Source organism: Microcaecilia unicolor, chromosome 1, assembly GCF_901765095.1.
Source record: "Microcaecilia unicolor chromosome 1, aMicUni1.1, whole genome shotgun sequence".
NCBI lineage: Eukaryota > Metazoa > Chordata > Amphibia > Gymnophiona > Siphonopidae > Microcaecilia > Microcaecilia unicolor.
The window spans coordinates 710,558,809-710,576,229 of record NC_044031.1 but is presented as its reverse complement, the minus strand read 5'-3'; the positions used below and the strand labels follow the sequence as shown (position 1 = coordinate 710,576,229).

At 42.0% G+C, this 17,421-nt stretch overlaps 1 protein-coding gene across 2 annotated transcripts in view; it reads right to left on the bottom strand.

Moving 5' to 3' along the window:
* Window positions 1–17,421, bottom strand: part of WDR72 (WD repeat domain 72) — a 377,768-nt gene that overhangs the window by 151,122 nt on the left and 209,225 nt on the right. The window lies entirely within an intron of this gene.

The window sequence follows — 17,421 nt, the reverse complement described above, 5'->3', positions numbered from 1 at the left end:
GTGACTACTGTTCCCTCTAAGCTAAGCGGGTGCCCTCCAACTGCATTGCTGCCAGTAGCGGGTGGTGCTCCAATATTCTGTTTTCAATCTCTGGGGCAGGAAGGTTCCCTGGGGTCCTGAAGAGCTTGCCTGTCCCTCACTATTGAAAATGTGATAGTGAAACAGCACTCTCTACTGGCAGGACTGTAGATGGAAGACTCCCGCTCAGCTTAGAGGGAACAGTGCATGTAACCTAGTGGCTGACGTTTGCAGCTAAATATATATGGGCAGTGCGTTTGTTCTAGAAAAAAAGGTGCCGGTATTCAAATGCTAGGCCACCCTTCAGGGGTGGGGTGATTACTGAGGGACCCACCCCACAATAGCCAGACCCCCTGCAACCAGTCACAGAATCTATGACAAGGCAGAATTGGTTTGTAGAGCCTAAGCTCTTTCATTAAAACTTGGGGTCCATAGGTCACTTTTAGCACACAATGGAAAAGCTGTTGGAACTCAGTACCCCCAAGTACCCCCTCAAGAAAAGCCCTATATATGGGCCAGTTCTGTCTTTACACTTCTCTAATGCCAGCCCTTTCTTCTAAAGATAAAATGTGGCTATTTAGAAAGTTAAATGGACAATGTTACCACATAAAGTACCCGCAAAAATGAGTTGTATGTCATAAATTAGTTGTGTATTTACCGTATTTTTCGGACTATAAGACGCACCGGACCATAAGACGCACCTAGGTTTTAGAGGAGGGAAATAGGAAAAAAAAATTTGCTTTTTCCCTCCTCTAAAACCTAGGTGCTCCGCTGCGTCTTGTCCGAATCCCTCCCTCCAAGTTCGGGATCGCCCTCAGGGTTACCTCCTCCCCCCCCCCCCCCCCGGCCCTGTCACCACCTCTCCCCTTACGCGATCTTCTCTGGTGGTCTAGTGACGTCGGGGCAGGAAAGAGCCCCCTCTTTCCTGCCCAGCGTGCTGCTCTCCATCCTCCTGTATGCTGCCTGACGGTCTCGGCGAGATTCAAAATGGCCGCCGAGAATTGAAGTCTCAGCAGCCATTTTGAATCTCACCGAGACCGTCAGGCAGCATACAGGAGGATGGAGAGCAGCGCGCTGGGCAGGAAAGAGGGGGCTCTTTCCTGCCCTGATGTCAGTAGACCACCAGGGAAGATCGCGTGAGTAAGGGGAGAGGTGGTGACAGGGCCGGGGGGAGGGCGATCCCGAACTCGGAGGGAGGGAGGGAGGGCGGGCGGCCTGCCAAATCTCTACCTTCGGACTATAAGACGCACCCCCCATTTCCTCCCAAATTTGGGGGGAAAAAGTGCGTCTTATAGTCCAAAAAATACGGTATTATTACCCTTGCATATAGCTTTTAAATATTTTTGAATTGCAGAAATTACCCTTTATATTTTAAACCTCTTTTCTTCAAGCACTGAAGTTCTGGAAGAGATGATGCAATTAGTAAATGCAATCAAGTAATATGTGCTAATTTCAGAATTAAGTCCATGTCATTTTAAAATAATATCTAAGTGTCAGGCTATAAACCCTACGTGGTCTTGTATAAATCTGAAAAAAAAAGAAGAAGAAAAAGAAGAAAAGCAGGTCACTATGAGTAAAAACCCAATATTGATTTTTCAGTGGTGCAGTAAAGCATCTCCATTCTATTGGTCTGCTGTCAAAGCCGCTCTTTAACAGCTGGAGTCAAATTGCACTATTTACAGCACGAGTCCTTGTCAAGTGGACCATAAGTATTCTAACAATACACTATTCAAATGGCACTTTGCCACACAAATCGCTGACTTGATGAATACCCCGTGTCAACGACTGAGGCCAAAATAAAAGTTTCATTTTTATGAGAGGTTTTACATTCACACATTAGGCATGCTCACTTTGAAGATCTATTAAACCGTATATTTCAAGGATCCTGGCACTGAAAATAATTAAAATCTGTTTAAACGCATGAAGGGGACTTGCGGACATTAATATGGATCTTTGTGTCAACTGCATTTGTCACACAAAGCCGGAGGAGTGGCCCTTCTGCTACCAGCACTGCTCCTGGCACGTGCTCTCAAATAAAGGAATTAAAATGGCTGCAGCACCATGAAATCGGAGCCTCCTTCTATTGTGTTTGTGATTTACATGATGATAAACTTCTCAGTAAGAGGCAATCTTTGAAGTTACACTGCCATACGCCCAGCGCTTTGCACAGTATTATAGAAATCCAGGCTCCTTACCTTATGGGCATTTCAGATCCGGTGGCAACTACATGTGAGACTGATCAATGAAATGGACTGCACTGTGAGGCCCCGATGATCAGAAGCAAATGCAGGCACTAGAGGCTATTAGCGCCATACTAGCGCCTGCATTTGCCCCTGCCCCATAATCTGAGCCAGTGAGTGTGTGAAACAACAAGCTCACCAGCTCTGACCACGAGTAGCATGCTCTACAGGGCATTAAATATTCACCCCCCGAATGCTCAGTGGGCAGCACTTCAAACAAGAGCGCTGCTGCCATGGTAAACCCTACGCCAGATCAGAGCTGGCATTAGGGTATCCAATGCATTGGGGAGGAATGGGGAGCCATGTCCAGCATGCATCTGCATGCTTGCAGGCCCCCCCATCCCACCCGGACACAAGAGGCTGGAGGTTTGATGTATCTCCAGCCCGCAACCTCCCCGGACAGAACCCCCCCCCCCCCCCAGACAGAGAGAGGTCCGCCAGCCCTCTCCTGGTGGTCTCCAACCGCCCCCCCCCCCATACCTTGAAGACGAGGAGAGAGTAACACTCCCTCCTCCTTCCAGTGCTGCCTCCAAAATGGTGGCACCCTGCTCGGCTCAGTGCATCCTGGGATGCGCTGGGCAGGGCTTTTCTACTCCCTTATATGGTAGGAAAGCCCTACCCAGTGCACTGGGCAGGGCACCATTTTGGAGGCGGCGCTGGGAGGTGGAAGGAGTGCTACTCCCTCCCCTCCTCCATCTTCAAGGTATGGGGGTGGGGGACTTGGGGGTGCTAGACCACCAGGGTGGAGGGCTGGAGGTCCACCAGACCTGCTGCCCCTTGTATTGGTATGTTGACAGGTCTGGGCTTTTTTTGACAGCCCCAATCTGTCAAACAACTTCTGCGAGAGGACTGTGTCTTGGGCGCATGCCCAGGCACAATCCTCCCGCAGAAGTCCCTGATGATCAAAACTAATAGCGCGCATAAATTTGCATGCTATTAGTGTTGATCATCACAGCTTTAATTCTCCACATTGTTCCGGCGCAAATTTTTCAGCGCTGTTCAGAACAGCGCAATTTATTTGAGCATTGGCCCTGAGTGAAAACATAGTTTGATATTACAGATTACACTGCACACACCATTTTATCAGAGGCTTCCTTAGAAGAGATTGGTTGTACGGTGTTTATTTCTATTCTAGGGGCCTTAATTTGGCACACGTTCAGTTTGTTAACATGCCATTAAAAATTAGTGCTTGGTAAATAAGTTTAATGCATGTTAGCCTATAAATTAAAAAATAAACCAAAATACATAGCTCAACTTGCTGACATACATGTGACAACTACACAAAACCAAATCTAGTGGAAAAAAACACACAGCGCAAACAAGTAAAAAAAGAAAAAAGCAAGGAGTAAAGCCTCAAAGCTAAACACCCTCTCCAACACAAAGTCTCAACAACAGAGCCCACAGCAGAAACTATCACAAGACCACTCCCTGTCTCTAGCACAAAATGTAATACAGGTGGAGAAAAAAGCCAAACAGCATACAAAAACTCCACCACAAAAATGTGAACAGTGACAGTATGTCAACAAACAGAGGTGCCCTTTTACCAAGCTGCGGGAAAAAGGGCCCTGCGCTGGTGGTGGGGGCCATTTTTCCCACGCACCAGGGCCCTTTTTACCACAGCAGGTAAAAAAGCCCCCAACACACATGGCCGTGTGGTAAGAGAACTCTTACCACATGGCCATTTGACGGGGAACCCTTACCGCCACCAATTGAGGTGATGATAAAGGCTCCCGCTCTAACCCAGCAGTAATAGGGCAGTGAGCGGCGATGCCTGATTACCACCACGCAAGCCATTTCTGGGGTTTCTTTTCCCCCTGAAATGGCGCACTCGGGGCGGGACTACCGCCAGTAGCCGCGTTGGGTTGGTTGCAGTCTCGAAAGAGCCATGTGGAATAAAATGTCTCACTGAAAAGTCTTTAAACTCTCACTTGCTAAGCTAGTTTGAAGTTGCTTCTGAGGATAAAATTGAACATTGAACCAGCTTTCGATTTTCTAATACCTGCAATTGTTGTACCAGAGAATTTACCCCTGATGTAGGCTTATACTGATGCCGAAACACAGCTGTGTTGGGTTCTCCATCGCTTACAGTTGCTGAGTTAAAGAATCATCTGGTTCCAACTTTTTTTTGACTGACTCCACTTTCTGACTGATCAGTAACACACAGCACTTACCTTTAGGAGGTGGTAGGGGCTCCTGTGTTAACCCTGCAGTAACCAATTAGTACACACGAATGAGCATGTACTAACAGGTTATTGCTTCTCTGTCCATTCCCCTCCATACCATGACTCTTCCTCCACAATATTAAAAAAAATTAAATACCACACGCTTAGCGCATGCAGACGACAAAACTAATGCAGGACACTTTAGCATGTTCTGTGCTAGGCCATTTTTGCTTCATTAGACACACATTAACACCTAACACAGTTTATTAAAAGGGCCCCTAAATCATAAAAGAATAACACACCCATAAATTCCCATATATTTGCAGCCACTTACACGTGTATGTGCTGCATTTCAGAAAGCTTCACGTACAAGAGGAAACAATTGAGGTGAATTTTTAAAACCACAGAGATTGGCAAAATTGCCCTCTCAGTCACTGGTGAGTTCAAGCAAACAGGTACCAGACACTTGTATGTGGAAAAACTGTTTGCCGCAGATAGTCTTAAAAATATAGGGGCCGATATTCAGACCGCGAGAATTAGACCGTTGACAAATATGGCTGCTAAACCTGGTTTAAACATCGTCGGATAGCCAGTTACATTGCACGATATAACTGGCTATCCACTAGCCGCTAATCAGGAATATTCAGTGGGGATAGCTAATTATCTCAATCTATAAATGCAGGAATATATACTGGTATGATCAAAAAGTAAATCTATACTGAACAAAAAGAACACACCAGTCAAAACAGCCAATCACATAGTGATGTTATAGGAGAAAACCCTTCAGAACCTATCGGACCACGCGTCCTAGGTTTACAACGTGCCAAAAAATGGCCATTGATAGTTTCAATCATGGGGGTTATAAACTTTTCTCCACTAATTTTTTTCTTTTCTTTTTTATGTGCAAATAAAATGCCTCAAAATTACAACTTGAACGACTTCTTCACCGTAATAATACTGGAAGCGCCAAATGCGAGCAACATCTATATACTCTACTGAAGCTATAAATACAGCACTTAGCTTTTGTGTCCAACGGCGCCATCGTTTCACCATAAAGTGGCTTCCTCAGGGACTTCTGTGCTCACTTGCTTGTTATATTTATAGAGCTTTCCAGTTTTATTCCGTTTGCCCACATCAGAAACAAAATGGCGCTATTTTGTTTCTGATGTGGGCAAACGGAATAAAAGTGAGAACAGAAGTCCCTGAGGAAGCCACTTTATGGTGAAACGGTGGCGCTGTTGGACACAAAAGCTAAGTGCTGTATTTATAGCTTCAGTAGAGTATATAGATGTTGCTCGCATTTGGCGCTTCCAGTATTATTACGGTGAAGAAGTCGTTCAAGTTGTAATTTTGAGGCATTTTATTTGCACATAAAAAAAGAAAAGAAAAAAATTAGTGGAGAAAAGTTTATAACCCCCATGATAGAAACTATCAACGGCCATTTTTTGGCACGTTGTAAACCTAGGACGTGTGGTCCGATAGGTTCTGAGGGGTTTTCTCCTATAACATCACTATGTGATTGGCTATTTTGACTGGTGTGTTGTTTTTGTTCAGTATAGCTAATTATCTCCCACTGAATATTGGTGGATAGCTGGTTAATCGTTACTTAACCGGTCAGCAGCCTTTCTGGCCGGTTAAATAGTCTGAAGATCAGGTGGATAGATATATTCCTATTGAAAAATGGGAACTATTCATAAAAGTTTTCAACGCACACAATATTGTTGTGTCTTTGAGTATCTACATATGAAAATACTGGCTTTCTGAAATAGCCATTTACACACATACGTAATCTAATTCCATGTTATTTCTAAAATAACCTCCGTAATATAAGTTTACTCAGCTTTGTTTTATTTTTCATTTAAAGCAGTAAAAAAAAAAAAAAGTCACAAACCACTTTCAGTAGGTAACGGTTCAGATTTGGGGGCAGTGGCCAGTTGGAACACCATCTGTCCCACAAGATGCTCGGAAGCATAATGTTCTAATAAAACTTTTCAGCAAATGTTGCCAAAAAAAAAATCTTTAGACATTGGGGTGAGGTCAGTCAAAGGTCAAAGATACATACAATGAATTCACCAAGCAAGAGTCTTAAGAGAAAAAGATCTCAAACAGAAGCGTAATGGAGATTAAAAGCCATTGCTGCATCAATGGCAGTGCTACATGAGTGGACATAGATGCTTATCTTATTTACATGGTCTTCCTTTTGTTTTATTATTACACTAATGAGGCAGATTTTGATGTACAAATTGGAATTGAGACATGCAGGCTGACAAGTCTCAAGTTCCACTAATATTTTTAGGAAGGATCTGCTGCATATATGCAAGGATAGAAATATAGTAGCCAATATCTTGATGATTTTAAAGGCACTTTATGGTTTCTGAGCACATATTTCACTTTTCAAATAATTTAAACAATTTTATTATTTGTTATTATTTGGTACATTTGTATCCCGCATTTTCCTACCTATTTGCAGGCTCAATGTGGTTTACATAGTACCGTAAATGGCGTTAGCCGATTCCGGTATGAACAAGTACAAGGTATGAACAATTACAAGATGATATTGTGGTAGAATGAGGTAGGTAAATACAATTGGGGGGAACTTAGAGAGGGAGAGGAAGAGTTAGGATATGTCCATTATGGTCTTTTGTTTCGTTATGTCGCAGATATCCAGGTTTTTTATGTTGGGTCAGTGGGGTAAACGTTTCTGAACAGATCTGTTTTTAGTGCTTTCTGGAAATTTAGGTGGTCGAGCGTAGTTTTTACTGCTTTTGGTAGTGCGTTCCATAGTTATGCGCTTAAGTAGGAAATGCTGGATGCACAAGTGGATTTGTATTTGAGTCCTTTGCTGCTTGGGTAATGGAGGTTTAGGTATGATCATGCTGATTTTATAGTGTTTCTGGGTGGCAGGTCGATGAGGTCTGTCATGTAATCCGCTCGCCGTAAATAATTTTATGAACTGTCGTGCAGATTTTGAAAGCGATACGTTCTTTAATTGGAAGCCAGTACAGTTTTTCTCGGAGTGGTTTGGCGCTGTCAAAATGTGTTTTTCCAAATATAAGCCTAGCTGCTGTGTTTTGGGCGGTCTGAAGTTTCTTTATGATTTGTTTTTTGCATCCCGCATAAATTCCATTGCAGTAGTCTGCGTACCTTAGTACCATTGACTGTATCAGGTTGCGAAATATTTCCCTCGGGAAGAATGGTTTCACGCATTTGAGTTTCTACATTGAGAGAAACATTTTCTTTATGGTGGATTTCGCTTGGGTCTCTAGTGAGAGGTTTCGGTCGATTGTTACTCCGAGAATTTTCAGGCTGTCTGAGATAGGGAGAGTGCATTCTGGGGTGTTAATGTTTGTGGGTTTGTATGTATTGTATTGGGATGAGATGATGAGACAGTGTGTTTTTTCTGTGTTGAGTTTTAATTGGAAAGCATTTGCCCATGAGTTCATGATGTTTAAACTGAGCTTGATTTCATTGGTGATTTCTACCAGATCATGCTTGTAGGGGATGTATAATGTAACGTCATCGGTGTAGATAAATGGGTTAAGGCATTGGATGGATAAGGCCTTGGCTAGTGGGGCCATCATGAGGTTGAAAAGGATCGGTGATAGTGGTGATCCTTGCGGTACTCCGCAATCTGGTTTCCAGGGTGACGATATGTTTGTGCTTGATTTCACTTGATATGTTCTGGTGTTTAGAAAACCCTTGATCCATTTGAGAGTGTTACCACCGATTCCAAAGTAATCTAGGAGTCTTAGCAGTATGTTATGGTTAACCATGTCGAACGCAGTGGACATTTAAATAAGCTTAGACTGATTTTGAAATAATATGATTACAACATATTATAATTTGTTATAATTCATGCATCTTGAACATAGGATTGCTATCCAGAGTCCCCAGGATCTCTTCTCTAGGACATCACTGCAAGACATATTTAGCAATATTGTTAGTTAAGAATGTATTTATATCCTTGCTATTCTTCAATTTGTATTCAATAAAATGATGTGGCAGTTACAAAGTTGCAGATTTCTACTAATAATATGTAGGTACCTGAAGATGGCGTCTACAACAGTCGCATAACCGCGAGCTCCTGCGGTCTCAATAGCTAACCTGCGACTGCATTTCTGACCCTAATCATGGGGAAAAGAAAGGCGAAAATACAGCCTCCTACCTCCACGGTTCCAGTATCTACGCCAGGCAACCGTCAGGGAACGCTTGAAGCCTATGGAATCGCGGTTATTGGTGAGCAGGTTCCCGCTTCGACGGGCTCGCCCTTGGGTGCGGAGCGCAGCGCTGAGGAGGCTACGTTGAGCCCCCCTTCCTATACTGCTCCCCCGCAACCCGGAAATGTATTATTATCGGAAGGGCTGCAGCAAGAAGTGGAATTCCTTGGCGCTGTGGGAGGAGGACCTCCGATAACATCAACCCCGGTAGGAATAACAGCAAATCAGGGTCAACGGGACTCCGTTGCCCCTGTTTCCCGAGGTCCCATTTCCGAAGGCAGCGGTGGACTGATAAGACCTCAGCAAGTAACGATGAATTCACTTTGGGACGCGATCCATGAGGTAAATAAGACTCTTCTTCAGCTTAATTCAACTTTTAAGGGCGAAATAAAGGATCTGAGACAAAATAATGAGATTTTGAATCAAGGTTTCCAAGAACAGAAAGTGAAATTACAAACAATGGAAAATGAGATTAAGAACTTGCAAAATACCGTGGGGACCCTGATTAAAGACAAAGAAATTCATAATAGGAGACTAGAATTTCTGGATAACATAGGGCAAAAAAACAACCTGAGGATATTGAATTTCCCCAAATCGCCGCTAATAACTGCTTTAGAGATGTTTAGAAAGTATTTGGGAGAGGTATTGGGGGTCCCTGTGGAAGGGTATCCCCCGATCACTAGGACCCAATATATTTCGGGAATAAAGAAACTGGCTAGTGATCAACCTCAGGTGACTCCAAACTTGAATTTGACTGAGTTCATGGAGAATTCCTTGGACCTGGTCACAGAAAGAACTACCCTGATTATCACATTTGCCCTTGAAATGGATAGAAACAACATTCTGAAACTTTATTTTCGCCACTTAAATGATTTATTTATGGGGCAAAAGATAAGAATTTTTCCTGACTTGGCAAGGAACACTCAAAAAAGGAGAAAGGAATTTTTGTTGATTAAATCTAGAGTGTTAAAGATAGGTGCTACTTTCTTACTGAGGTTTCCTTGCAAGTGTTATGTTACTTTTCAAACAGTTAATTATATATTCTTTACCCCTGATAAATTGTTAGAATTTCTTAAAATGAAAGAGAGTGGTATTCCTCCTGAAGTACCGTCCTAATGATAGGAACGCTGTTACGTTGGCTGCGGTACTCTGCTCTACCCTTCTGTTAATAATAGTTTGAATTGCTATGTATATATATATATATATTTTTTTTTTTTCCTAGTATCTTGATCCACCTTTAACCTTTAATTTTAAAGTGGTGGTCAAATTTATTAGATTTTTTCTTCTTAGCAGGGAAATATTCCTCACTGTGTATTTCTGAATTTCTTCATTTATGTCTTTGGATGTAAACTGAAAATGTTTAAATAAAGCATTAAAAAAAATAATATGTAGGTACCTACAGGAAACATTAGGACTTGCAATAGAACTAACCGTAGATTGCTTCAGATTTCCATAAAAATATGCAACATTTCACAGCCCCCATTGTATCTCAGACAGAGCAGGGCTCAACAAGGCGGTGACAGTGCCTCTGTATAAATCTTTGGAGAGACTTCATTTGGAGTACTCTATGCAAGTCAAGAGACTGTATCTTCAAAAGGATATAAACAGGATGGAAGTTAGGAAGGACACTGAGATCTGAAAATGCCATGCAGCTTTCTTTGGATCTAATAGTAAAAGCATGTCATGCTGAGACAAGAACATCTGCCGTTTCTGTGGCAGGAATTCCTTTATGGAATGCGCTTTCTGAACAACTGCGTCTTTGTGGCAGAATTTCACAATTTAAAAAAACTTTTTTTTTCTTTATAAGAAGTTATGAATTTAAAAAACTTTTAAAGACACAGTTTTTGTGGCAGCATTTTTCTAAATTTGTGCTAATTTGTCAGTATTGCACCCTTTGAATGGCTAGTTTTGATAGCAAATTCTGGGAATGAAGAACTGTATTATTGTGATTTGTGTAGTACGATTGTAATTTGTTTTATTTTTATTTTATTATATATGTTGGTATGGAAACCACCTAGGTTATAGCTGGTATATAAAATTTTCAAACAAATAAAATGGCCAGTGGTCTTCAGCATAGGGTCAGACTTAGAAATCTTAATATGTATACTTTTGAAAAAAGGAAATATGATAGAGACCTTTAAATACCTCCATGGTATAAATGCACAGGAGGCGGGTTTCTGTCACTTGAAAGGAAGCTCTGGAACAAGGGATTCTAGGAAAAAGGTGAGTGGGGATAGATTCAGGAATAATCTAAGGAAATATTTCTTTGCAGAAAGGATGTGGATGCATAGAACAACCTCCCAATGGAGATGGTAGAGATAAGAAAAGAATCTGAATTCAAGAAAGAATGGAACAAGCACAGAGGATCACTGGGGGAGAGGAAGGGATCGTGCAGCTTAGTAGTTGATATGGATGGGTACATTGGATAGGTCGCATCTGCTGTTTATTTATTTATTAGGATTTATTTGTTATTTTTTATACCTCTGATATTCACATGTATTTGAACAGCCAGTATTGGCAAATGACCGGTTAAATGCAGGATAACTGGCTACCCGCCGATATTTATCTGTACATGGCTGGCCACGTACCCCTGAATATTGCTGGTTAGTGGCTAGCGGCTAGCTGGTTATATTGGACAATATAACCAGCTATCCGCCTATTTTTAAAATCTGACTGGCCAAGTTTGGCGGCCATATTTGGCTGTGTGCAACCCTGGAATATCTTTGACCGGTCTGACTATCAGCTTGGCCGGTTAAAGTCAGACCAGCCAAAATTAAACCTGATATTCAATGTCGGTCACTGGAAATGGCTCGGCATTGAATATCCTCTCTCAACGCAGGCCACAGGAGTTAGCCGATCTAACTCCCACAGTCTGAAAATCAGCCTCTATGTTTCTATGTAATAACAAAAGTCAGAGGACAGGATCAAAAGGAAAACAGGATAGATACAAAATGAGAAAATGGGACCACTGGAGAATCATAAAACATAAATAACATATCATAAGGACGCCTGCAGAGAGAGAGAAGGAAGGAGTCCAGGAAGCACAAGTGTAAAATCAGGAAAACAGATGAGCACCCATGTAAGCCACTCTCTAATCTGAACATGTTAGCTTTGTAATGCCGTCCCTCTGCTCTATGAGCTATCAATTCAGTAGTACCAATTTTTTTATTACATTTGTACCCCACACTTTCCCACTCATGGCAGGCAATGGAGGGTTAAGTGACTTGCCCAGAGTCACAAGGAGCTGCCTGTGCCTGAAGTGGGAATCAAACTCAGTTCCTCAGAACCAAAGTCCACCACCCTAACCACTAGGCCACTGTACTTTTTAATTTTGTTTATCTATTTTCTCTTTACTGCTTTAGGTGGTCTACAGGAGTCAGCCTCTGACAAGAGTGTGCTTCTATCTTTTTTGTGGTCTCTACTTTGGATTCTTATCTGTTCTTAAGCTGTTCCTCTATCTTGCTTTCCAGATTGTGTTTCACTGTATGACCTGCCTCGACTGGCTACTTAAAACTTTTCAAATGTTTTTCCCCCTTAGCAGAAATTTTTATCAGCGCCCAAATTTGTCTAAGTACTATTCTACAAATGATGCTCAGAGCTGGGCGCTGTTTATAGAACAGCATTTGGTGCCGGGGTCCACGCCCAGTTTTGGGTGCAAGGATTTACACCAACTGAAACCTGGTGTAAATTCTTACACCTAAATTAGCACAGATTTCCTTTATTCTGTAACACTGCACGCAAATTCCAGGAACACCGTTGATCAACCCATGCCATGAGTTTTGAAGAACCAATCCTTAAATGGACCTGACACGGTCTGTGTTTCGGCGTACAGCGCCTGCGTCAGGGGTCTACATTAAACATAAAAACAATAATTTAAAAAATAATATGCATATATATATACACACATATATATAAATACACATATACTGTACATGTAATCATGGTTCCTATGTTTCAAAGGAAAATATATGTGTATATACATGTATATGTGTATTTGTATATATACAAATACATATATATACAAATATAGAAGCACTCAAGGACCTTTTACTAAGCTGTAGTAAAAAGGGCCGTGAGCAAGTGGCAGGGGCCATTTTTGCCATGCGCTGCGGTCCTTTTTATCGCAGAAGGTAAAAATGCCTGAAAATAGCCATGAGTTTTGGTGAACCAATCCTTAAATGGACCCAACACGGTCCGTGTTTCGGCGCACAGCGCCTGTGTCAGGGGTCTACATTAAACATAAAAACAATAATTTAAAAAAATAATATACATATATATATACACATATATACAAATACACATATACATGTATATACACATATATTTACCTTTGAAACAATAGGAACCATGATTACATGTATATGTGTATTTGTATATATGTGTATATATATATATGCATATTATTTTTTAAATTATTGTTTTTATGTTTAATGTAGACCCCTGACACAGGCGCTGTGCGCTGAAACATGGACCATGTCGGGTCCATTTAAGGATTGGTTCACCAAAACTCATGGCTATTTTCAGGCATTTTTACCTGCTGCGATAAAAAGGACCACAGCACATGGCAAAAATGGCCCCTACTGCTTGCCCACGGCCCTTTTTACTACAGCTTAGTAAAAGGTCCCTGAGTGCTTCTACTCATGGTCCAGTACACTGCCTGATTGTTCACCCGTTTAAGGATTGGTTCACCAAAACACATGATTAAAGGTTTTATGCCCTTTTTTTGAAGGCTCCTTGTATTTTTTGTTTTGTTCTTTGGATTTTTGTTTGTACTTTGCTCCCTCTCTTTGCTACACTACTGAAAATAGTCATGGTCATGTGGTAAGATTGCTCTTACCACGTGGCCATGCGAGGGGAAGCACTTACCACCATCTATTGAGATGGCGGTAAGGACTTCCACACTAACCTGGAAGTAACCGGGTAGTGTGTGGCGCTGCCAGATTACCACTGGGTTAGCACCGCGCTAGAAAATAGGCAGCTATTTTCCCTAGCGCGACAAATGGCATGCACTGGGGCTGGAACTACCACCGGTGCCCGCGTTGAACCAGTGGTAGTTCCAAATTACTGTGTGGTAAGCCTGCATTGGGCTTACTGCCGCTTTGTAAAAGGGTCCCTCAAAGCAAGCCAACCATATTCTGTATGAGGCAGCACTGAATGGCGGTAATCAAGACCTTGGAGGAAAACACTCTAAAATGTGTGATTCCAAAACAAGTCTGGGTTTACTTCCATAGAATATTACTCATAATAATAAGTTGTTCCAAAGTAACAACTGAGTGAGCAAAGTTTCTACAAAACGGTGCTCAGCTCTAGCGTTCACCTCTCCCACAAGCCTAACAAGCAAAGTTCAGATTTTGATTTTGTCCACCTTCAAGATCATTGTCTCATCACATAGCTTAAGGATTTCAAAGTGTCTGCTTCTTCCAGACTTCTAGGGCTTATTGTATTCTTGGTTTCCCTCGGAGCTATGGGATCAAGGTTCTCTCTTCAGTTAGAAAAATCATTAAATATCTTACTCCAACTTCAGATAAACTATTCAGAGAAAATGTCAGGATTTTAAAGAATGTTGCTTCTCTCCAGCTTCCCCAAAGGAATTGTTCTTCCTCAGCTTCTAATGAATGGCTGCCCCCTATCACTGTGTACAGCTCAGTGAATCCTTTAGGTTCCACAGCTCTCAGAAAATACTTCCTCTGTTTTTTACTTACAGTTCAATGCTTGCATCTTCTTTCTCTAGGGTGAGCTGCATAGTCCTCCTGTGTGTTACAGCTTCACCAGAAGCCTGGCATTTCTTTTCTCTATCAGGCCTCCTGCAACACTGTCTCTTAGTGTGCACTGTGCCGCTCCTTAGCCCTTCAATCCTCTCCAAATTCAATTTCTCAATATGCTTCCCTTGTAACATGCTCATAAAATTCCTCTGAGGAACATTACATCCAGGACACTTGGGCCTAATACATATAGCCAATCAGAAATTTGAATGTCAGTGAGTGACAGGTTTGAGTCTCAGAGAGTGACAGAATCAATAGATGAAGTGATGTACTGTTGAAAATGGGAGGCAAACAATGGAAAATTAGTGTGTCTAAGAATGTCAGTTCTGGTGGAAATCTGAGAATGCGGACCTACAAAAGTCAATATGAAAGTTACACCATCATCACTTGGTTTCTGTAGCCTTAGCATGTTATATTCTTGATTATTTATCTCACTTGCACATTCTTAGGACATAATTTTACATGAATGGATGCCATTTACATCTGTAAAAAGCTGATTACACATGTAAGTTGCCATACATATACATGTAATTATTTTAGAATAGCAGCACTTATGTGTATATGCTTACTGTTGAGGCATGTCCTGCCACCATTACAGAATTGGAGCTAAGTGTGCCCCTTTTTGGTGCCTAACACGAGATGCAAATTTATAGAATTGCCACTAATAATTTAAACATATATATGAAATTTAGACATGTCCTTTGATTTATTGTTTTATCAGAAGATAAAAGAAAAGATTTGAACTTGTCCATTTTCAGCCTCATTTATTCCAGAGAAACTGGCCTTATAAAATCAAAATGCCTGTGTACTTCATGCAGAGGCACTCATGGTATTTTTTCACGGAGAGAGTGGTAGATACTTGGAATGCCCTCCCGCAGGAGGTGGTGGAGATGAAAACGGTAGCGGAATTCAAGCATGCGTGGGATAAACATAAAGGAATCCTGTGTAGAAGGAATGGATCTTCAGAAGCTTAGCCGAGATTTGGAGGCGGGGCTGGTGTTTGGGTGGTGGGGCTAGTTCTGGGCAAGACTTCTACGGTCTGTGTCCTGAAAACGGCAGATACAAATCAAGGTAAGGTATACACAAGAAGTAGCACATATGAGTTTATCTTGTTGGGCAGACTAGATGGACCGTGCAGGTCTTTTTCTGCCGTCAGCTACTATGTTACTATGTTCTGCTTTCTAAAAAAATGCACACCAGAGACACCTCTAGTGACCTACCAGGATAAGGTATGGGACATTTGACTTAGAATACTCTCACAGCTTCTGGGCCCATGATGGACAGTGGTAGGAGGAGACATTTTTGGAGGGAAACTGTCAGTATAAATACCAAGCCCAGTGGAAGTAGCTTTGTCTTTGGTACTCACTCCCTGATCTCTGTACCACTAAGGGGAAGAAGTTTGACTCTAACCTCCCCAGTTAATGAGCACCTGACTAAGAGGAAGATGGTCTTTTGGTATCCAGGTCACTGCAGCTGGTGAGAGGAGGAGGAGGGCATTATGTCTAACAGAGCCCCATAGTTGCTGTATTTGGGGAATCAGCTCAGCACACATTCTTACAAAAGAGAACTAGTAACAGGATCAAGCCTGAAGAAACCAGAGGGGAACATAAGAGGTCCCAGGAGAAACTTCAAGATGGAGAACCTTAGTGGCAGAGTGCCCTACATGAAAGGGAGTACCTACAAGGACTTTGTACCTGAAAGCTGACAGAGCCCTACTACCAGATATAGATTTTCAGAGCAGGTTTCCTTTGGAGGAGGGGTCCAGGGAGAGAGAAGCTATAAAGAACTTTTACCAAGAACCTCTTCCAAGGCAGAGTGCTCATAAGGAAATCAAATAAAGACTAAGTGATTAATGATTACTTTGCTCTGTATACAGTTTATGCTGAAGTAGTTCTCAAGTTTGCGACTGTATTACCTAAGTTTAAGTAAACCTTTTGGTTCAAACTGCAACTTCTGGCCTGGACTGACTTATTGGATGAGAGGAGAGTGCTGAGTGAATGGATTATTGTGCCTTCAGCCTCCCAGTTCCAGTCAATCCTATCTTTGACTCCAAAAACAAACTCAAAAAATTTACTTACATTAACCCACCCTGCTGCTCACTGGGCAAGCAAGGGTCAGAAACATGTGTGTCCTCCCCTACCCTCAATAACATGAGCCAGTGGTTTCCAAACCTGGTCCTGGAGGCACCCCAGCCAGTCAGGTTTTCCACATACCCACAGTGAATATTCATGAGACAGATTTGCATGCATTGCCTCCACTGCATGCAGATCTATCTCGTGAATATTCATTGTGGGTATCCTAAAAACCTGACTGGCTGAGTTGCCTCCAGGACCAGGTTTGGGGACCACTGACTTGAGCAATTCATCCAGTTTAATTCAAATTTCTGCCAAAGATAGAGCACCCCATAATCACTTGCTCGCACACTTCATGGATGTTTTAGCTCCTAGCCACAATTGCCCTCCCCTTGTCCCTTCCTCCCTTCTCACCCATTACTTCCCTCACCCGTAACTGTCTTGTTTGTCTGTATTACTTAAATTGTAAGCTCTTTTGAGCTAGGACTGTCTCTTTGTATCAGGTGCTCAGCGCTGGGTGCGTCTGGAAGCGCTATACAAATGCTGCTAATAATAATAATAATGTTTGATATTCACAGCACTTCATATTTCTGCTTATTTCAGGTCAGTGAACCTCAGCTGAAACCTCAGGAAGGTCAAAGCACATCAAGATGTCAAACATTTCAAAAGCTGCCCTGTGATTAAGTGGTTAATAGTCATAATCATATGCAAACATCTGAAGGAAATTAGGCATTGCAAAATGTTTCCTTATTTCTTTCTCTAAGTCTACTGAGCAGATTTTTGTGACATCAGAATAGGGCACCATTCAATGACAATTTCATAATAGTCTCAGGAGTCTGTGAACCCCACTGCCAGCTTCACTAATCTCTCTAGAAGTGTTGCAGCTTACTGAAGTCAAGGGGATGTATCTACTCATCAATAACTTTTAACTGGACAGCACCACATTCTCC